Here is a 23,171-nt window from a genome sequence, read left to right as displayed (position 1 = left end):
CAAAGGCTTACTGCAGTCAGCAAGCTACGTCTATTGACCTTAACAGAGTTGAATTCTGTAAAGACTATTAAAGAAAATATTTACCTAAGGTTTTCTTCCATATGGGGAAGATGTGTTAGGAATATTTTGAGACTGAAAGTAGCTTGGTCAACTCTTAAGACTTGGGGTAAAACATTCCGTTCAACACATGTTGGGCTCCAGGAGAATAAAGTAACAACATGCAAACAAAAACCTCTTAAAAATATCCAAACAGCAAATGCTGGATAGGGTCAGGAGAACTGCGGTGCACTCCATACTTTTCTTTGCTTTTCATTTAGGTAATTGCTAGCTAGGATTTCAAAAGCCAGATTTTTCAGGCTACTTATTCCTATAGAAATACAAAATTATGCTGAACCATGGTGTACTTTTGGTACATCCATCAGGATTTGTCAGCTGACATGAAGGTGTCTTAATTAAGGATAAAGCTTACATATTGGATTTTGGTGGTTTTGTTTTTTTTTTGGTCTTGGACTTGATGCTTTCTCCCAAAGGAGTTGGGATTTCGGGGGGAAAAAAAAAAAAAGCTCTTTTAAAAGGGAAAATCGGTGATTTAAGGGAATTTGTTTCATGGTGTTCCGTTCTCTGTGTGCAGTTTTCTAGTCATTCCCCTGGGAAATATTGGTAAAAAACATGGAAGTGTGACAGTGTTCCCGAAGTAAAAGATATCAGTAACTCTATGTATCATTCACATACATATTAACCACTAGCAATAATAGGTGTTTTTTAAAACACAATTAGTAAAGTTGAGGCAGTTACTTTCCTTAACAGGAGGTGTGGAGAGGAGAGAGGAATGAGTTTGAAGAGCTTTCTCCTGCTGCCACCTCGCGCAAAGGATAATCACAGCTCCTACACTCAGGTGAGGAGCGGGGGGGGACTCTCGTCTTGTACCTACCCTACCTTTGGAGAGGTAGCCAAACCTTTCTAGGGGGGCAAGTTCATCCATAAGTAGTATCGCGGAGGTCTGAATTGCCGTGGCAAAAAGAATCTCATCATGGACTAGGGTACTGCCACTAAGCAAACAAAACAAAGCAAGAAACACAACCTCCCTCCTGCAAAGCAATGGTGTAGCTTAAATGCACACTCTTCAGGTGCTCACATAACTGGATAGAGTTGTGTGCCCTGAGGAACTCCTCAAAAATTCCAGACAACAGAAAGTACATCAGTAAAGTGCTCTTCACCACCAGTTCAGACTTCAGACCAGCTGAGACCATGGTAGAGCAAGCTTCTTTATGCTTTTGTATGTACACACACAAGCATGTAAATGTATATAGCAAATATAAACATACATATGGAGACTATGTACTGAGTATGTATAAATGTTCTGTGAGTTTACAATAGCTTCTGAGTTTATCTAACATCTCGGTAACATAAATATATGTATATGTTTCTCTGTAAACAGCATATGAACTTACAGCTGTTAGTTTTCAAGGATGCCTGACAAAGAAATCTCTTCACAAAAGTACAAAGAACGATGATAAAATATTTAAATAGTGGTTACTGGTGGAAGGTGAATCTTAGGGAAGCCTTAGGTTAAAGCAACTTCATCGCCACTGCGGATTTGTTAATATGCACACTAGTGTTCAGACTTTTCTGCTGAGTGGCAGAAGAGGCTTGTTGGCAGTACTGCTGACAATGAATTGTAGTAGCTGAACCTTGGTCACAGGCGAGGATTTTCAGCTGAGCAGTCACCTTGAGAGAGTTTGGATCTATTGTGCCACTGAATACAGAAGTTTTCTTGACTCAGGTGGACCTGCTTACATCTCCAGGTTTGATAAGCAGGAATATCCCCCTCTGAACCAGTTCTGTATTCTGCTCAATTTTCTGAAGTTGTCATGAAAAGTATTGCTTCTGTGTACAATGAATCCACCTTGAACTTGCTGTACTCTATCATATTCTTTTAGACCTACAATACTGTTAGTAATTTTGCAGTTGTCTACTCAATCGGAAGCACTTGGGTACAGTAACTTGGAAATCTGAATGGGAAAACTGATTTATCAAGGCTTTCTGCGGGGAACTACCAAAAATAGTGTCTCTTCATAGGTCAGAGGAACAGGAATGACAAAGCAAGAAATTAAAGAGACTTGTAGGAAGAACCAAGCTGAAGACTTGGACATCCACACAGGAATGGGACTAGTATGGTTCTGGAACAGGGTGGGGAAGGGTCTGATTTTAGTGTCGGGACAATGTGCCAAGAGCTGACTGGAAGCAGGTGGAGAGAGATTGTAACTCACAGGACAAGCCAGAGCTTGAGCAAAACGGTGCCTGTGGGAGTACTTTGTGTCAAGTCCAGAAAATATTGCAGAGCAGGAAAGAACCTACCCCAGAAGCTGACGCAGAGGAGGACACAGGCATCCTCACCAACCTGACGGGGCTGGATGGCTTGTTCTCTCCTCCACTGGTGCATCAGCTGAAGAAGGGTCGATAGCGGCAGCTGTGCAAGCGCAAAGAGCAAGCTGCTCAGCCTTTGTGAGCTTACGGCGCTCGCAGAAGTAAGCAAAACTACTCCGTTGCCCCAGACTTTTGACCCTGGGTGCCCTACGGCACAGTTTTCCACTGCCTAGAAGTACTGGGCTAGATCCTTTTCTGCCCCTACTCTACCCTGTGCAGGGTAGGTGAACTCTGAATTGGATAGCCTACATGGCCACGGCTGCTGCTCTGACACAAGAGGTGACCTCTCTGGACATCCCTGGCAGCAGGGGTAGGACAACCTGCTGGAGGCCTCAGGCAGGCAGGGGAGAAGGGAAGGCTGGGCATAGGAGAAGGGTGCACCCATGGTAATGTAGCCTTTACTAGGAGGAGTGGGGGTTGAGACCCTCCCACGGCTTCAGGTGCCCAAAGGAGTAGTATATGAGACCTCTGTTTGTCAGCTACTTTGGACTCCTGTGGAGGTAAAAGCCTGCCTCCAGCCCGTCTTCTGCTGAGCAGTGCTGCACTGTGCTGTCAGCTCTGCGCTGTTAGACGCAGCATAACATTTCTCCTCGTGCTCTTAAAAGTACCAGTAAAGTCTGCTTTCCAGTTCAGATATTAACATGATTTCTCATGATTTTTAAGCATTCTCTCTGTTTGCTCTCTATCCCTGGTGTTCTGGGCATGAATCTTCTCATGAGCATGGTTTGGTTTTTTTTCAGCCCTCCAGGGTGTTAGAGGCATTTTAACTAAAAGCAGCCTCCCAGGCAATTTAATCCTGTAATCCCCACAGTGACTGTCTCAGCTCGATAGAAGCAGTGCTGTATGAAAAGCCGTTCCCACCCACCTCAGCGGAGATGCCTATTGCTTGTGGTCAGGACTGCAACACCAGCAGTCCAGACACCGGCTTCCAATCACAAAGCACCATTCGGCAGAGGTTACTGCTGTGTGATATCCTTTTCACCGGAGAGATCTGAGAAAGGATAATTTAGAAACCCACTTTCATTTTTAGTTATTATGGTTATGTGTGTTTCTTTTAGATAAGAAGAAGCATGGCATTTATTTATAACCTTACTTTTCTAATTTAATATATAACCTTTGCTTGGGTAATCTTTCTAATAGTTTATCTTAAACTTTGCAGCAGTTTGCTGTTGTGGATAGACTCTGAATGCTGTTAATGCCTAATAAGCAGTAACTCTGCTCCCAAAGGTGTGGTTCTGCAACTTAAATTTTCTTGTTTTGAAGTGGCCTCATATACTGGCTTGAATTTATTACACTGTCAGTCATTTTAATTTCTCTTCAGACAGAACTTACTCCTCTAGTGGACCTTGTGGGCATTGCAATATATGGCAGAAATTAAAATAAAATAAAATAAATTAAAACAAAATGTCAGAAAGCCAGTTGGTGCTGTTTTCCCTTCATTGAAAAAAAGTCCCAAACAGTGTAAGCAAATATTATATGGAGACGTTTTGAAATTTTGAGATGCAGCTTGAGATCCGCATGCACATATTGCCTTAGCACTCTTAACATTTATTTTAAATTGTGGAAGTCTAGTATTTTAAAACTGAAATGTACACAAGTGAGATTCAATAGCTGAAACCACTAGAAACTGGCAGAGGAACTTTGACAAAAATGTCCTTAAATCAACAAGCACTGTGAAGACACAGGGCTATAACTTATTAGATGGTACTGTGTGCAAATCCACAAATCATTCATGTTGTTGGTATAAATCAGTAGTCATTTCACTGCTTATGTCAGCAATCAGATTGGCCCAGCTTCTTTTAGATATTCACACCATGTCTAGATGTAGGTAAATAACTGCACAGCTGTTAATGCAAGCACTCATGATATACAGACACCTGTTTATACTTAGGTTATTTATTTATTTTATATAAGGAAAATTACACTAGTTTCAGGTTCAGGAAGAAGAATCTGTCCTTTCATTTTATATTACCACTCACTATTTTGTCACATAGGATGAATTTCACCTCGCTTAAACTGAGGAGACTGAAAATTTGAAATCCAGTCTAGTCCCGACAGCTAGGCTCCGTCTGGAGCGAATGGAGAGGCACAGAGACCTCCAGGTGGCGTTTCATCCCAGCATACCTATTGTAGGGTGGAGTTGCTGTTCGTACTTGGCAGAATATGGCTAGATTCAGGTTATACAATGAACTGTCTGTCACTGCAGTTCGGCAAAGTGAGACTTGGAACCTTTGGAGTCACCCTCAGTTCTGGAAAAGCATTAGCCGCCTTCTTTCAGCTGCTGCTGTAGTCCAGCTTCTCACATACACATGTGTCCATGTATGCACACACATACAGTGCAAAATATAGCAGGACAATTCATATCTTCTTTTTCTAGTGGGGCTGGGATAAGAGAAATAACAAAAATGTCAGTAAAGCCTGAAAAAGTAGAAGAGATTGGTATTTGGAAAGGAAATTTTCATGTATGTAACCACATTCATGCCAGGAGCTAGCAGGCCTACTGTTCCAGGTTTTAAATAGAAAACCAATACCTGCCAACTTTAAATAAAAAGTAGGTAAAGAAAATTCATTCATTTCTCAAAGAGAGAGAGAATCCTTTTTTTTTTTTGTCTCAGTTAATAGATCTTTTTCTTATTTTTGAAACTGGAATAATCAATTAGGACTGAGTCACCAAATGACCAAAATGATCAGTACTGGAGTGAGGATGCTTTTTTTCACTTTTTCTTTTTTTCTGGTTTTTTTTTTTTTTTTTTGTCCCTTTTCCTATCTTATCTTTACCAGGTCAGGAAGCCATAGGAAGAGATACAAGTCTGTGTTCAAAATGTTGCAATGTAGCAGGCAGCAGCCATCCGGTATGCTAATCCTTTGTCAAGGATTCTGGTGTCCTGATGAACCAGAGCTGGGGGTGATCTTTAGGGAGGGCTTCTGGGAAGCTGAGGAGCAGCATTGCATTTCTAATGTCTGGAATGATTAGGGTGAAACCCTCCTTCTCTATCAGCTGACTCTCAAATAAGGTAAGGAGAGCAAAATCCTGTTGCAGGTAGGATCTGAGCTGTTCTGGGCTGGGAACATCAGCTGTTCTCAAACAAGGTGAAATGAGTGAGGAAGCCTTTATGACCTGCACTGTCTAAGTTATTTCCATCCAATTTCCAGGCAAGCTAAACTGCGCAGAAATTGAGGGATGTAAGAATGATGGCTGAGCAGGCTCTGATAAAGAGGTTCCAAAGCTCAAGAAGTTGCCACTTTTAAGCTGATTTGCAAGAGCTTCTGTCTATCACTTCTGTGATATCTGAATTGCAAACAGAAAACTTTCACTGGCATTTGCTATGGAAATACAGGAAATATACAGCCCAGTTAACATGCAGTAATTCTTCACATAGGGGTAAGTGGATCATCCAACTGAACTTTGTGATACTTAATGGGAATCTGCTAGAACCACTTGTTATATCTAGAAATTCTGTTCAGGAAGAGCTCAGACATTAGGCCTTCAGCGCAGTCAGAAGAGTGGGGAATGTGTCTGGGCTCCTGTGCCTGGATGCACACCCTGACTACAGCCCAGCTCTGCTCCGGGGTGAAACCACAGCATGTGTGCTAGCAGTTTCCTCTCTCAGTTCTGTCTGTCCTCCTCCTTACCTGACAGTGTTTTTTGTAGGATGGACAACAAATGTGTGGGCCAAAAGTAAGTTGTGACTCCTTCCAGTTAGGTTGCTGAGCTGGACAGCCAGGAAACTAGACTGTTGGAACATGGTGCAGCTTGCACCGCTTACTCAGGTTGTGTTGTGGAAGGGGCAGATGGCTGCTCTTTTCAGTACTGAGTGATACATGATTCTGTTATCCATATCTTTCCCTTTTCGTCACTTCCTCACATATTGGGACAAATATTTGAAAGTATTTGCTACCTTATTTATGGGACAGGCCTGGAGCCTTTATAAATGCAAAGCAGTTACTGATAGCACAAAGTAGGCACTTAAAGTTTTGCCTGGCTCCCAAAGAACTCAGTATGCATGGACTTGGTATGCTCTCAATGTTTCCTTAATATAAACTGTAGAAGGGTAATTCAACAAAGAAACCCTTTTTCTATCAGTTATTTTATTACAGAACAGTAAAGGTGACAAGAAAAAAAAATGAAGAGAAGCAGTAAAGCTGAAACAGGCTATAAATTACAGTGGGTGTATACTCTGTTCTTCTAAATAGTCATATGGCTGGAAGGGATTTCGGGTAGTCTTCTAATCCATCCTCCTGCCCTGAAAGGATGAATTATATAACATGTCATACCTGACAAGAGCTTGCCTAACCTGTCTTTAAAAGTTTCAGTGATGGGGTCTCTAAGGCACCCCCATTCAGTCTACTTCTGTGTCACTACCCTTAAAATTCAAAAGTTGCCCAGGCACCTAAGGCATCTAAGCTGACCCTTCTGTATTGTAACATAATCCCCTGTTTTCCTAACTTATTCACCAACCAGACGGATAAACTTTATGGCAGAAGATCCTTGCATATTTGAATATATTAATCTTAAACAGAATTTTGTGGAAAGCTACTTGCCTGGATTCTTTCAACCACCCCTGTTTCATAGAACTCTTACCTCCTCTGGACACCCATTTGGCCAATACCATTCCTGAACTACAACTTACAGATTTTCTATCGGAATGGAAAAAAAAGAAACTTATGAATTATATTATTTTACAATTAATTTACACTATTTTGTCATAATATTTTTAAAAGCACAGTGAATCCTTTATAGATAATATTTTTATACTCATTTCTTTTGTACCAGTCTAGCACTTTCTGATAGTCAATAAGTAGGGTTAAAACATATTTTCCAGCTGCAGTTCTAAACATTCTGCATAGATACGCATTGCATTTTGGTAAAAGAGAACACTTTTCTAACCTCATGGTTGTACTATTTGATGTTAAAGGGAAATGGATTTGAAATATCTCTTGGATTTTTTTTTCTCAAAGTGGTCTTGACACTTGTGAAATTTAAAAACTAGACTGGTCAAAACACTTAGAAATACCCTAGAGGGACTGTTCTTAAACTGTCAGTGTGGGTGGGTAAACTCGGTGGATGGGTAATTTTCAGTGCCTAATTACCTTGAGCCTATGAAATGCAGCTTGTGACATCAGTTCATTACAATATCAGTATGTGCCATTGTCTCAATGACCGTTATTATGTTTTCCTGAGAGAAACAGGTTCCACTTAACAGTGTATTTTAATTTACTTCTTTAAACTGTCTTAAACAATAGAAGGGAAAGAAAAGGAGAAAGGGAACCAAGTGCTTGTGTAATGTAGCAGTTCTGCTGGAATTAGTATGCAGGGAATATGAAAGGAAAAGAGCTAATGTCATTTGCAACGTGCCCAAAGAAGAATGCTTTACATCAGAAGTTAAACACTATCATTACTGCAGACCTTTTACTTCACAAATAACACAGGCTTTTGTGCATCAGAAATTTTGCTAGAGAGAAGGAAAAATGAAATAAAATAAAAAGAAAGCAGAAAGATTAAAGGAGCATATGACGGCTGCTATAGAGCCTGGCAAAATCTGCAGCACAGCAGGTCCCTCCGTGTCTGCTATGCCATACTCTGTCAAAAGCAGCTCCCAAATGTGGTGAAGGAAATGTTAACATTTCTAATCTTGGAAACATTAAATGGTGCCATCTCAGTTTCATCAAAAGCCTGTAATAAAAAGCATCCAGAATGCTTTCTCTCGTGAGAGCTCAGTGAAACACAGATGTTGCTGCTCCATATTTTCCCAGAGACCCTCACTGACTCCTTTCACAGAGAGTCTGGTCTTCCTGTAATCCCATCACTGCCTCTAACAGCAGCCTGCCATTTCCATCAACATTTTGCTCCGCAGAATTGCTGACATCGTGCAACACTCTGCTTTTCTGCACATTAAACCAGTTAAAACTAAGGCAGTAGTAACATATCATTGCTATTGCTGGGGAAGAAAGCCGATACTGTTCGTATGCATCCTATGAAATGAGAAAACAAACCCCAACTGAAGCCTGTTTCAGAACTTCCTTACAGAAATATAAAAAATCATAGCCCAAAAGGCAAGGAAATTACACTAATCAATATTCAGCTTGTGCCTGTGAAAGAGTGATTGGGATCCGTGCTGACATTTTCAAAAGCTTTCTTTCTTGCTCATGCACTTTTCAATAACAGGCTTATTTTCCCTTTCTCTTGAGACTGGAATAACCACTTAAGGTTTTTAAATATCTATGGATTTTTTCCAATAATCTGCACCGTGAATAGTAATCGTCTTCTATATCTTACAGTGCTGCTTCCTGAAAGTCAGCATTTTTAGCTATTATGTTCTGTGACATCCTTTAGTATTCCTTGAAATCTGATTCTTTTTTTTTGATCTCTGTTGATGTATTATTTTTTCTTCATTTAAATAGTTTTCTCCCTCAAAGTATTTTGCATATGAATATTAATATAAAGCAATGACTCCTGTTGAACAACACTTTCCAGTACTATCATATGCACATGCAATCACATCAATTTTGTGTATCTAAGCAAGTCCTCATTAATGTGCCTAGCTATTAATTTAGAAGAGCAATCACTACTTACACATGGAGTTTTGAAAGGTAGACATACAAGGCAGTCTTTGCCCCTTGAAGAACCTCCTTCCGTTTGTAACTGAGCTCTGTCTGACCTTTCATAATTAACACTTTAGCGGCAGGATGTATTAAGATGTATGGTGGTATTTCAGTAGTTTTAATGGGGAATTTAAAATCTGCACATTATGATTGCCAGCACTGAATGAGGATCTCATGGCTATCATGGTGACCAATGGACTTGTGGGGCAGACATTACTTCTGACAAGTGAAATAAATCTGTCCTGTCAACAGAAAGGACTGCATTCAGGAAACTAAGCAGCAGGCCTGCTCAGACTTGTTAAAAACTGATGTTCGTTCTGTTAGGAATGAATTGGAAGTTCCAAATATATCATGATAAAGTATACCATACCTGATCTGACAGCTCAAGGGAGGCAAGGCTGCTGCCACTCTGTGTTCCCACGTTCAACTAGTAGTGAAGCTGAAAATGTATTCCCAGCAGGTACCTGCGCACAGAGCACACGCATGCACCACACGTATGCATATACAGGCAGACAGCTGGCCGTGCAGGTCACAGACGGACACTCAGGGCATTCACAAAAGAGGGACAGCACCAACAGCCTTGTCGTGGTCCCCCCTCTGGCTGGGCAGGACAGAGGACCATTAGTGGGAGTGTATGTACATACACACAAGGTGGATCCATTCAGCAACTAGTCTTACTCAGTCTCCCCAGCTGATGGCACCTGGACACATGAGCTCCCAAGCCTGCAGCTCCTCTCCAGTTGCTGGCACCACAGAACTCCAGACACAGACACACACACACAGAGGGTAAAGAGACCCTTACTAGAAATCAGTTAAAGGTGGACTTTAATAAGGAGATAGGCAGACTGTGATGATCAAGTGCAGGGCAGGGCCAGACAGCTGCACTCACCAGCCCTGGCTTACATGGACCCTTTTACTCCCTTACCTCTCCATTTGTTCCTCCCCAGATTGCCTAAATCCCTCCCTTTTTCTCAGCTTTGATTCCTCCCTTAAACATGCCATAGTATCCTAAAGCAATCCTAAAATGTTCTTCCCCTGCATCCCATCATGCGTCCCTCCCACAGACAGCAACCGCCCTTAGTCCAAAAAGTGATCCACAGAGCTGCTCCCCATGACTCATGGTCATGGGTTTCACACCTGGACACTGGAGGGACATAAGCAGGGTGCCCTTCCCTTTGAGAATTCAGTTTGGGTTTCCCCATGGCTGCTGTTGTGCCCCTGTGCTCCTCTAGGCGTCGATGGTTGATGGCTCCTGGGATGGGCCTGGCAGTGGCTGGGCAGGGTATTATTTTGGCTCCCCAGATCCATTGTCTCTCTGAGCACTTTTGCGGGTGTGCAGATGAGCTTTTATCAGATAACCAAACACATTCAGTTTGTCTTGTAACTACAGTGACTAGAAACTCAGTAAGACTGAAAAAATACATCATCTGCAAGAGGATAAAAGAGCTAGCCTATCCTAAACACCTGCCTTCTGAGACAAATTTGATAGCCGCATGCTTTTATTTTAGTGGTATACGATAGCTATGGCCATTCTATTAAAGATAAAATTTGCATTATCTCCTGTCTTTCAAAATGCACTCCCATCACTACAGAAAATATTTTTTTCCTGTATTTCTTTGCAAGAATGCAGGATGACAACATCTCTTGAATAAATTTTGGTAAATCATAGATAATTTAATCACCAAAATTACATCAGTTATCATCCTGTCTACATTTGTTAGTTTTGGGGGCGAGTTACTAAGGAGATGTGATGATGGTGTGTCAATGTGTGCAAAGGCAGCTTTTGATTCCTAAGCACTTCATAAAAGTATGTTCCTCCATGTAACTTCAGTGTCATTCTTACCTCCTCCATTGTACTTTGTCCAATTCATTTCACCAGCAGACAATGTGAAGCAGAAAAAATTCAATGATCCACTGTGTAATTTCAAAGCAGTGTCAGTAGGTTAGCAAATTCAGGCTAAGACGAGACCCTTAGTATACATTCATGCAACTCACTGATTTTTCTACAGGCAGGAGAAGTAACTTGAGCAGAACTTGGCCCACAGCGTGACCGACATTTCACACAGCCATGGTTCCACATCACCTACCCCCCATCCTCAGTGGTGTTTCAGCATAGCTTCTGAGCACCAAACTCACTTTCCAGCTTCCGTGCACAGCTGTGGTGTGAGAGAACTCAGTAAAAACCTCCTTCATGTTTGAAGAGATTAACAGAGTTTCCTAAGTGGCAAATGTGTTGGAAGTGGATCTGAGAGACACCTACCCCAGATTGCAAAGTAATGTTAAAAGCAATGGGTAAGACATGCTGTCAAGGACCTCAAAAATGGCCTTTTCTACTCTGCTCCAGAGCAGTCCGTATTAATTCTTGTTCAACACTGTGTCTAGAGGGTGTGCAAATGCTTCATAGAATAGTAAACTGTAAATCATGTTATATTTACCTACATAACATGCTGAAAGTGTTCCCAGCTGCAGTGAATGACTAGTATTCATGTAGTAGACATGTAGTCATGACTAGTACCCAGAACAAAACCCCCTCTCTTCTAATGCAGATAGCCTCATCTTATTCTCTGCAAAATGCAGTCATGGCTGTTTTACATTGACAGCAGTTCTAATTTGCTCCTTTTGAAAATGAAACGGGAAAAAGCAGGCAGAGTATAATGGAATTGCTTGAGCTGGAAGCTAGACAGGATATCAAGGCTAGTACTGGAGAATATATAATAGGATTTTCAACTGATAAGGAACTTGATCTTATCTCTGGTCTTCAAAGGAAATACCTCTAGCAAGCTGGCATTTGCTACCGTGGTGAAAGGCATGGATGTAAGGAGCAGACCCGAGGGAAGCATACTGCCTGGTGAGTTACCAACACCTACACACTGCAGCATTCAGATTTTTTTGGAAGCTTCTCACCCAGATACTATCCAGCCCCATCTGTGCTCAGCTTGAGAGCTCTGCTGTAGCCAGAGCTCAAAGCTACAGGCCAAATTGGAGATGCATGAGCTGATCAAAATTTCCTCTAATCCTACCTCAAGAATAAGTGACTGAAATTAATTCCATCAACTCTATAGGTTTGCAGCAGTGCCCCTGGCACATTCAAGCTGATTGGCTTATTGCCATAATGGTTTCAGAAATATACTGCACTATAAATGCATGAGTTCTTCACAGTAGCGCATTACAATCAAAATTCCTACACATCTATACCTGCTATTATTTAAATCGCTCACTGCAACTCCATTGAACGTGGCACTTTATTACAATGGATTCTTAGCAAGAAAATCAAATAGGAGAGGATAAAGGGATAAAATTGCAAGAAAATGAGAGCACATAATCAAAGAAAAAATTATATAACGCTTTGGGATCTCCACTTTTATCCTCACAATATTAAATCATTCTCTTCTAGTCGGTAGGGGAGAATCTGAATGACTAAGAAGGCTACATGCAAGTTTGCAATGCTGAAATAGACACTAACAGGTGAAAGAAATCATGACTACTTCAAAATCATGATTGAGCCTCCCAGCAAATTCAGCATATCTAGGATTTCATCCCAAGTGACTAAAAATGTCCAAAAAGAATTCCAAATAAGTTTAATACATTTTCTTACTCATAACTTGGAGCACTATGTAAATCATAGCCTGCATCTAGAGAGGGAGAATAGATTAAAAAATATGATCTATATCTACTGTATTTTTCAGGGCTACCCAGAGTAGAATGTCTCTAGGGGACCCATTCAGCAATCCAGCTGCATGAAGTCTTCTGCAGTCTGCAGCTATAGGCAGCACAGGCCTGTGACTCAGCTGATACTTTTGCTTTTTCCTGATATATGGGCCCTAGTGGCTACCTTTCTTAAGATGGAGCTTCTCAGTCAGAAGAGATAAATCCTCTGAGAACGTGCAGTTCTATCAATATTAAAGTTTCAAGAATTGCATGCATTCGACAGTAATTTTATTTGAAAAGGAATCCATTATTTTTTTTGAAAGTCAAACATCCTTCTCAAATCACTGAAACAAGATCCATTTTTGTTTTCAAATTGCTTGTCTAGTTTTGTCTGTAACTTTACATTTTAACTCTGATGAGCACCAATATGAAATAGCAAGAAGTAGGTTTGATTGACAGACAGCATTCTTCCCCTCCCCCCTCAATGAGCTCTTTTGCAGATTGTGTAAAAAAATGCTGTGTTTCATTGCTATTCAAGATAAGGACAACTTTGAAATTCTCTGTGAAACAGACTTTCCATATTTTGTACAGCTTTATAATTAGATTTCTCTTTAATTAATGTCAGGTGAAATGTTTGGACACATTTGGAAAGTATTTCCCGTTGGATATCCTTTCCTGGCTAATGATTCTCCACCTAGTCTACATATGACCTTACCTTGGCCTCTCTCATGCATTCTGATCTTGGAAGAGACTCCTCAAAATCCCACAGCAAGAGAAATTATTTAGTTTAAAACCCATGATGATAAGGTTTCCAATGGCGTATTAATACTTAAATTATAATAACCATCTTTATATTGTCTCTTCATAGTCCATCTGACTGTGCTATTTTCCATTTAATAACCCAGCTGATTTATAAAAAAAGAAATTGTTAGTGAAATCTAAATTCTCTAAATATCTAATTTCAGTGCTTTGTTTACACTAACTAGCAGACAACTGCATGGCTGTGTAATAACCTGCTGTATGCCTCTTTTTTGTTACATTCATTTCCCTCTTTTAAAGATCCATCCATATTCTCAGATATATAATAGGAACACATCCATTTCTTGATATCTTTGTTGCTGTTACATTTCCGTGCCATTTCATTGCTGACTGTTCCTGAAGACTCAAGGGCCAGAATCACTTTATGCCTGTATTATAATTCTTAGGCTCAAAGCACTAAAACTCAAGATTTTGTATATTAAGAAAAACATTTAGTTCCTGTCTGCATATCAAATGCAAACAGCAGAATATGTCAGACTTTTTCTCCATTACTAAATATAAAATCTTTCTATATTGTATCTCAATACTTTCCAACTCTTGCAGGCATTTATGTCTCAGTAATGTTCAAGTAATGGACTTGAAAACTGGAATACTTCTCAGTTTTAGTATAAGCTGAAGTTATGCTGAAGTTGTATTGCAAGAATAAAAAAGAAAAAGTGAGCAGTTGCTCTGTTGTCTTTGTATTCAGTAAAATCTTTGCCATAATCATTTCCCCCCAGCCCTACCCCCCACTTATAAAGCACTTGACATCTGAACTGTTTAAACTTTGCCATGAAAAAAAGTGATATTATTACCTGAACAAATACACTTTGTGACTTTGCAATAAAAAAGGGCTATAACTGAGATCCATGAATTGCTAAACATCATTTGAATTATGCATGCAAACTTTATGGAACATCCTATCAACTGATCATCTCCTTTTTGTCATTTGATGCATATTAATTTTATGCTCTACTGCTTCAGCTGCTATTTCACTAGAATGTTTACTGCTGTTTAAGGTATATTCACAACAGAAATAAAAGTTGTTGTTACATGCACATATTCTTTTCCCCTTCAGCATTGTAACCTGTGTAAAATTTATTTACTTCAAAATTAAATACAAGAAGATAATGACAACAAAGTTGTAGCTTTTGTGATTATACAGGTATATTGTATTCTTTTCTTCCAAGTATTTTTTTTAATTAATTTAAAAATCAGCAATGGAAAAAACCCTTCTTAGGTTATGATCTGATTTTTTTTTTTAAAGATGGGAGGTAGGGGAAAGTTGGGAACCAACAGAATTGACTTGAGCCAGGCAACACATAGACAGATGACATACATATTTCACTCAAAGCTCCTGGATTTTTCAGGCCTAAAGGAGAATTAAATTAGATGTGTGGAATTCATATATATAGACATACCCTACCCAGACAAAGTCCTCCCTCAGTCCATCCTCAGACTAGTTTAAAATATCTGCAGTTTCTAAAGTGATATTGCAAGAAAGATGTAATTTTCCTTTGCACCTAAAAATCTCTATTTCTCTCAATGAGGTGCTGGATGTGCAGTCCTATTTAAAAAAACCCAAACTTTATCTAAGTGTCCCTGTGCCTTCGAACAGCATAAGAGTGGTCAACATTAGCAGTATCATTTGTTGGGAGTGTACTTTTGAAGTGAATTTTCCAGTCACTCCCATTTACCATGCCTTGGCTCACACCGTGGACTGATCTTGAAGAGCAGGAGCTGGATTCCCTCCAGATTAAACTAAGCCAGGAGGTGAGGTCCAGCTGCTTGCAGGCATCCAGTTCATGGGACTAGGCTAGAGTTAGTTCAAAGCAAAATATCTTTAAGGCCTATAGCATTAATAATAGCTCTTTCTTCAGCACAATGTTTCACTCTACAGTTCCTCCTGTGCCGCTCTACTTCTGGTGTAGGATTGGTCTTTGACTTGTCTTAGTTTCTACAACAAGCAGGCTTTGCTGCAGTCCTGGAGCCTTTGTTGTCTCCTGACACACTCTTGTCAGCCATCCCCAGCAATAATCCTAGAAAGCTGGTGGAGAAAACCAAACAAAACCAAACCTGGTGATAATTGGTTAAGTTAATGCTTTACTAAGTCCGTTTTGGAAAAGCTAACATTTCACATACTCATTGGTTGTGGAGATCATTTCCCTCTCTCAGCTTTGATTTTGATGCCATACCAAGGAAAAGGAGAATGAAATATCCTTTGATCTTGGTTATGCCCATTTTGCGAGAAAGGGAAGACACTCTTTGCCCCTCTCTTTTCCTATTGCCTTCTCAGAGTGCATGCACTGAACAAATCTTGCGGTTGATACCATGAATAATCTTCACAACGCTATGGTCCATCTGGCTTTATAAACGGGCTGGGTCAAAGCACTTGCAAATTTGATCCTTTAGTGTAGGTATGATCTCCTCCATTTTGTTATCTTCTTAGCCTGATGGATGGAAGGTGACGCTTCTAACTAACAAACCAACGCTTCCACAGGGAAACGCAACTACAAAGTCTGCATAAAGAGATGACATCTACATTTCCATGATTACCATAAGAAATTAAAAGAGATAACTACGGGCTACAGGAAATACATAAATAAGGTATGTGACCTGGAAACCTGAGATATCCTGGGGAAAGGAGGGAAGGGGACCCAGCTTTTGGTAACTGAGCACCACCAGTTCTGGGTGTTACAGGGCAGGCATGGATGTGGTCAAGGCCAGTGGTCACCTGCAGATCACCCCATGTTAGCCAGAATGGCTGAGTCACAGTGATTCCCTCCCTGGGAGGTCCACTGAAGGTCACTCAGTCTCCAAGATGAATGGAAAGTGATGAGATGCATCTCAGAGTCCTGAGGGAATTGGTTGACATAGTTGCCAGGACACTCTCCATAATATTTGAAAAGTCATGGCAGTCAGGTGAAGTCCCTGGGGACTGGAAGAAGGGAAACATTGTGACCATCTTTAAAAAGGGTAGAAAGGAGGACCTGGGGACCTACCGTCCTGTCAGCCTCACCTCGGTGCCTGGGAAGATCATGGAACAGATACTCCTAGAAGCTATGCTAAGGCACGTGGAGGACAAGGAGGTGATTCAAGGCAGCCAGTGTGGCTTCACCAAAAGCAAGTCCTGCCTGACCAACCTAGAGGCCTTCTATGATGGAGTGACTGCATCAGTGGACAAGGGAACAGCAAAGAATGTCATCTGTCTGGACTTCTGTAAGGCCTTTGACACAGTGCCCTACAGTATCCTTCTCTCTAAACAGGGGAGATTTGGATGTGATGGGTGGACTGTTCAGTGGATAAGGAACTGGTTGGATGGTCGTGTCCAGAGGGTAGTGGTCAATGGCTTGATGTCCAGATGGAGACTGGTGATGGGTGGTGTCCCTCAAGGGTCCTGGGACCAGTACTGTTTAATATCTTCATCGATGACATAGACAGTGGGATTGAGTGCACCCTCAGCAAGTTTGCAGATGGCACCAAGCTGAGTGGTGCAGTTGACATGGCAGAAGGATGGGATGTCATCCAGAGAGACCTAGACAAGATGGAGAGGTGGGCCTGTGAGAACGTCGTGAGGTTCAACAAGGCCAAGTGCAAGGTCCTGCACCTGGGTTGGGGTATCCCCCAGTATCAATACAGGCTGGGGGATGAGGGGTTAAGAACATCCCTGCAGAGAAGGACTTGGGAGTACTGGTGAACGAAAAGCTGGACATGAGCCAACAACGTGCACTTGCAGCCCAGAAAGCCACCCGTAACTTAGGCTGCATCAAAAGAAGCGTGGCCAGCAGGTCGAGGGAGGTGATTCTGCTTCTCTGCTCTGCTCTGGTGAGACCCCACCGGGAGTGCTGCGCCCAGCTCTGGAGCCCTCAGCACAGAAAGGACGTGGACCTGTTGGAGCTGGTCCAGAGGAGGGCCACAAAAATGATCCGAGGGCTGGAGCACCTCCCCTATAAGGACAGGCTGAGAGAGTTGGGGTTGTTCAGCCTGGCGAAGAGAAGGCTGCGGGGAGACCTTATTGCAGCCTTTCAGTATTTAAAGAGGGACTGTAGGAAGGATGGAGGCAATCTCTTTAGAAAGGCCTGTTGTGACAGGACAAGGGGTAATGGTTTTAAAGTACAGGAGGGTAGAGTTAGACTGGATATAAGGATGAAATCTTTACAATGAGGGTGGTGAAACACTGGAACTGGTTGCCCAGAGGTTGTGGAGGTTGTGGAGGCCCCACCCCTAGAAACATTCAAGGTCAGGTTGGACAGGACTCTGAGCAACCTGATCTAGTTGAAGATGTCCCTGCTCACTGCAGTAGGGTTGGACGAGATGACCTTTAAATGTCACTTCCAACCCAAACCATCCTATGATTCTATGATTCTATTTTGTATGGCACACTGAGGCTAAATGTCCTAGGAGAAGTGAAAAAAAGAACCCCAAACCTTTTGAAAACTGTTTTGTTTTGATAGTTATGCATAAATCCAGCGGTTCCCTGTATTGCATGTACTCTTCTTAGAATATTAGGCATATTCCTGTAAGTGAAAGAAGATATGCTGCTGCCATCAAAAGATACAGAAGAAATGAGGAGCATCTTGTTAAACACAATCACTGCCCTCAGAGGAAATTTGTGGTATTTTGCTGTCAGGGTTTAAACCAATATGAGCATGGCTTCTCCTCAAGCAATGTAATTTGTCCCAAGGGGGTTTAACTTTTTATTCTGTTTTCTCATGCAGTATTTCATGTCTGCTGTTTCCCTTACTTCAGTGGAACACTAAATTTCATAGAAGTGTGTCTTTTCCTTTCTAGTGAAGTATTAGACAATGTGCACTTCAGTCTGTTTCAGAAAAATAAGCAAACCAAAGAGCTTGTAATAGTTTCTTTTAAATAAAATACTTTCAATTTTTGAAATAAAACTTGTGTTTTTAATTGGTAAAGGAATAAGGAGTATGAGTCTTCTGCTGTGATAAAAAAAATCTTGAAATGTTTCTTTTTATTCCAATGATGATGTGGGGACCACAAAAGGCATGAAAGACATAATGAATCAAACTGCATACCTGAATTAGGAATACTTCCGTTTTAATTGTCTATCCTGTTGTAAATTGCCCAAACCAGATATGAAATAGTTCTTTCATGCCTGCTTCTAGTACAGGGAAATACCTCAAATACAGTTCATTTGGTAAGTGTCCTCCGGAGTACTGTTTTTTTTAAAGTATATGGAAAACATAGATCTGAAAGTTCAGTTATTTCAGGATAAGCATTTATATTTATATACTTATTTTATTTTTGTAAATACAAATATGTAATTAATTTATGTAAATATAGCTGTATTAAGATACATTTATATAAAGTTATGTGTTTGCATATATTTACATTTATATGATACTCTTGCAGTTACTTTTTATTCCAGACTCAGTTTGGAGTCTAATACCATAGAAACAGTAACTAGCAGGAACAGTAAAATAGCTGAGCTTCTTGTTTTGGCTTTTGCAGCCCTGACCACACGCTGCTGCACTGTGATGAGAAGGTCTGGCCCCTCACAGGAGTATAACTGCAGCACATCCTGCATGCCTCTTTTAATTGCTGAGGATATGCCAGGCCCTGTCCGCTCACTCTCTTCAAGGTCTGACACCTCTCTTTTAGCTGCAGTGTCAATTTGGCTTTGATTTCTTACTGGATCATCACATACATTTTAGTTCTGTGAAATGGTGATGCAGGATAATGTCACCGAACACTTACTCTGCAAGTAAAACTAGAACAAAACTTACTTATCTCCTGCTTTGGGAAACCGAAGCCACTCATTTTGTACACCCACATCCAAAATTTTGATTCATGTCTTACTCTGAATAAAGGGGCTGCCTTACACAGCCAGGAGGGTCTCACAAAAATGTATAAATGAGCTGAATGTATACAGGCATTTGTGTTCAAATTTACAAGAAGGGTAGAATACCATGGCTTTGTAACACAGTTTTACTACATAGTTCTGGTAAGGGTCTGTCGAATGGCACCTTCCTGCAGACAAGCTGCTGAGGAGCAGGGTACTTTATTGTGTGTGCATGGGAAGGGGTTAGAGGGGGTGGTTGGAGGATGCCTTTGAAATCTATGCCTAAACTATCTGAGGACTCATTCTTCTTTGGCATCCATTTAATATCATTATCAAAGCCTCCCTGCTTATGAGACACTGTGCTCTCAAATCCCAGATCTAAATTCCATTGTTTTGCCTTCTTGCCAAATTTCAGACACTAATATACCACTAAGCCACTTTTAAGACATTAATTTTCTTGTAAGCTATCTGTAGCCTACTGAGAAAGTACAGTGATCTTTGCTGCACTTGTAGTAAAGAAAACAAAACGCATTAGAAGGTGGCAGGGGAGAGAACAGATCACTGCTTTTGGGGAGCACAATTAAACAGATTTTCTTCTCCTCTGCTTCGGTGTGGCAGATGTGAAATGTGAAAGTGGCAAAAAGCAGATTTTGTACCTTAGGCAGTGCTTTGAAAACCGAGCAGGTGAAAGAGTCAATGAGGTGCTGCTAAAATATTGGAATGCAGGGCAAGGAGTGGGAGGATTTGCAGTACCAACTTTTGACTGTACTTGAAGGCCCTGTAAGTACAATTTTGAGATAAACAAATAAAGATGTAAACAAATATATCCTGAAACATGAAAATTACTGGGGACTGACAAGAAATGCTCATTAGCATATGGAAATGAGAATTTTGCAGACACATGGGAACAACAGCAGCAGTAAATGGTATTAATAAATGGATTGTTTATCCATCACCTCATCTGTTCACCTTCCTCAATGTTTTCAGATGGCTTACTACAGCAATAAATAAGAGTTCTGTATGCTCAGAAGGATACAAAACACCTCTTTGACTTTCCAATCTTAAGACTTAAAGGTGTTATTTAGTATATATAATAGTATTCAGGTGCTATTATTTGTCAAGCATCAGTAAAATATTTGGCTGCTTACAGGTAACTCTCCAGATTTTATGCTCATTACTGGCTTTAATCTATTTTGTAGGGTAGGCAGGACAATTTTTGCTTTGTATTAGCTTCCTAAATCCTCAGTATTTTTTTTTCCATTTCATTAATTAATCTCATAATTTTTTACAGATTTTCCAAGAAACAGTTATTGCAAATTATTACAAGTAATTTTATTGTCTTCCTTATAATTTTTTTAGGGTAGCTGAATACTTCTGTTACTTTACCTCAAAGTGATCCTGTTTATATTAGTAAGCTCTCCTTCCCCTGAGATAATATTGTTTCCATGTCTACTTTCTAAGCCTATGATTTTTATTTAAACAAACAAAAAAAAGAACTTGCACATTCCAGGAACATTTTCAGAATGCAGTAAGCAAGCACTTCAGAGCAACGAGGGGAAATGTCAAAATGTAACAGAAACTTAAAAATAGCTTACCGTTTAGAAGGAAAGAGAAGCAACCCAACCTACAGCAATGACACAAGGCAATCACCTTGCTAGATGCTAGATTTAAGAGACACCAATGAGAAAAGGACGCTGGAAAAATCCCTGTCAGAATGCAAAGCCATACTGAAACATTCAGTGATACCTGCAGGGAAAACTAATAAAGGAGATGTTACTGGGGCAGAGACAATCTGACAAATTGAAAAAATTGACATGATTCTGTCACTTTGCTTCTAGGTGCTATTATGGTTGTGTGGTAATAAAATACACATTATTTTAAACAACTTTTTTGAACTTAAAATTTAGTAGTATAGTAAGTCCCTTGCTTTAGTATATGAAACTGTCATTCAGCTAAAGAGTTTTTCATTCAGAGTCCTTTCCTACTCCACAATATGCTCAAATATAGCATTAAAAAAACCCCTACTTAAATACTGTATCTACTCAAATACATAATAAAATTGGATTAATTTTCTTGTTTCTGCAAGAATCTTAAAAGACCATTTGAAAGACTTTGCAAAATAATTTAGTCCATTGTAATTAATTAAAATTCAATAATTAAAAAAATCATATCTATATATAATTTACTATAAGTAATTAAAAGCCTGATTTAATCAATTGTAGCTATGATCCTGGGGACCTACGCAGACAAGTCTAAAAGTTTGGTAGCATATTTGAAGAAATATGATAAGCAACAGACCTAAATAAAACTGAATCTTATCATAGGAAGCTTATGTTTTTTCCCCAGTAACAACAGATTTGTAAAGAAAATTAACATTTCTTTCATCGTCTGAACTTTGAACTTTTGTTCCTGAATATTTCACTATTGGTTAATTGCAATTGTATTGTTTGTATAGACTGTAGCGCACAAAAGATTTTCATTACCTATTGCTCCATATATTTAATGAATTCTTGTCTTTTGGCAACTGTAGATACTCTAGCTTTTCAGTTTTATAAGTCCACTATCCTTTGGCAAATTACTGTCAAATACCTAATCTTCTGAAGAAGAAACATAAACAGCCTGCACTGTATATATCATTATAATAACAAGACCTCTATTTGCCAGTTGACCTATTATAAAGGCTTACAGGCTTCATTGGTAAGTCTTTTCATATAGTAAATTACCAAAAAAAAAAAAAAAAAAAAAGAGAAAAGAGAAAAAAAGAAAGGAACAATATCAGCAGTATAAATTTATTGTAGATCGAAAAAATATAAATTATAGTCTACTAAGCTATCCGGAAAGACTGCTGTGTAGGAATATGTAATTTAACAATAAAGATATGTAATAATAAGGGGAACTCCTGTCTCTGTGACCCTGTACTTTTAAAATTTCATCTTCAGTCAATTTTTTATGCACATCTCCCTGGTGCATTCAAAACCTCTTCGTGGCTGGCAGGGGTTCACACTACTTTCTGATTCAGAATGACCCAGCTTCTAGCCTGTGAACCATAGTGAGCTTGTGAAACTGCACCCTTTAACCCCTGCCTAGTTTCCACTTTCAAGTGATGTATAGGCACATGCCAGGGAATAATTATCCACTGCTTAGGTGGGGGCTAAAACCTACTTTTTGAACAGTCTGCTTTCCTCAGCTCTCTTCTACAGGGCTTGGTTACATGAGGCACCACTGCATCCATTTGAGAAGAAAGGATGGTGAGGATAGTCATCATGTGTTTCTGAATGTGTTCCTACTAGTTGTAGTTCCTAGGAGTTCATCCTAAGTGTTCTTCCTAAAAATGGCGCTTAGTTCCTACTAGGTGTAGGTAATTACTGACAGATAACACTGAGTTGTATAACCCCATATTCACAATATGCCTTGTAAAATACAAAGAGTTCTTTGTTCAGTCCTTCGTATCTTTATGTTTCCAGTGCAAGGAGGGCAAAATCCTGATGCTGCTGAAGCCAAATAGCTGTTCTGCTTTTGCTCCAGCAGGGCCAGCTCTTAGGCTCCCTATTTCCCTTAGGAATGCAGCTGCATTCCTGTCTGCAACCAAAAGCAGATTTTCAGCTTAACTTTCAGGTAAAATTTCAGAAGGAACATGCATTGACCCACACACACACTGCAAACACCCTTCCCAAAACTATTGTATATTAAGCATGATGATGGTGTCATTTATTTCTGGATAATGAACAACATTTTAAAGAGAGGGATTTTCTGCTGTAAAAATGAAGTAATAATAATGACAGGGGAATGGAAGTAAAAACTGATGAATAGTCAGGGACATATTTGAGTGTGGTGAAAGGATATTCAGCTACCATTTATTTCAAGGTTAAACTACCAAATGTTAAATGTT

General features: G+C 40.1%; 1 long non-coding RNA gene across 1 annotated transcript; it reads left to right on the top strand.

The window, feature by feature from the left end:
* The first annotated feature begins 812 nt into the window (after positions 1-812).
* LOC142052123 (uncharacterized) lies at positions 813-16,162 on the top strand. Its single transcript, XR_012658724.1, has 3 exons — positions 813-895; positions 11,795-11,878; positions 15,926-16,162. It is a non-coding gene; the product is annotated as an uncharacterized LOC142052123 (long non-coding RNA).
* The last annotated feature ends 7,009 nt before the right edge of the window (positions 16,163-23,171 follow it).

The sequence above is a fragment of the Phalacrocorax aristotelis genome, chromosome 1 (genome assembly GCF_949628215.1).
Source record: "Phalacrocorax aristotelis chromosome 1, bGulAri2.1, whole genome shotgun sequence".
Taxonomy (NCBI): Eukaryota; Metazoa; Chordata; class Aves; order Suliformes; family Phalacrocoracidae; genus Phalacrocorax; species Phalacrocorax aristotelis.
This window is presented reverse-complemented; position numbering and strand designations above follow the sequence as displayed.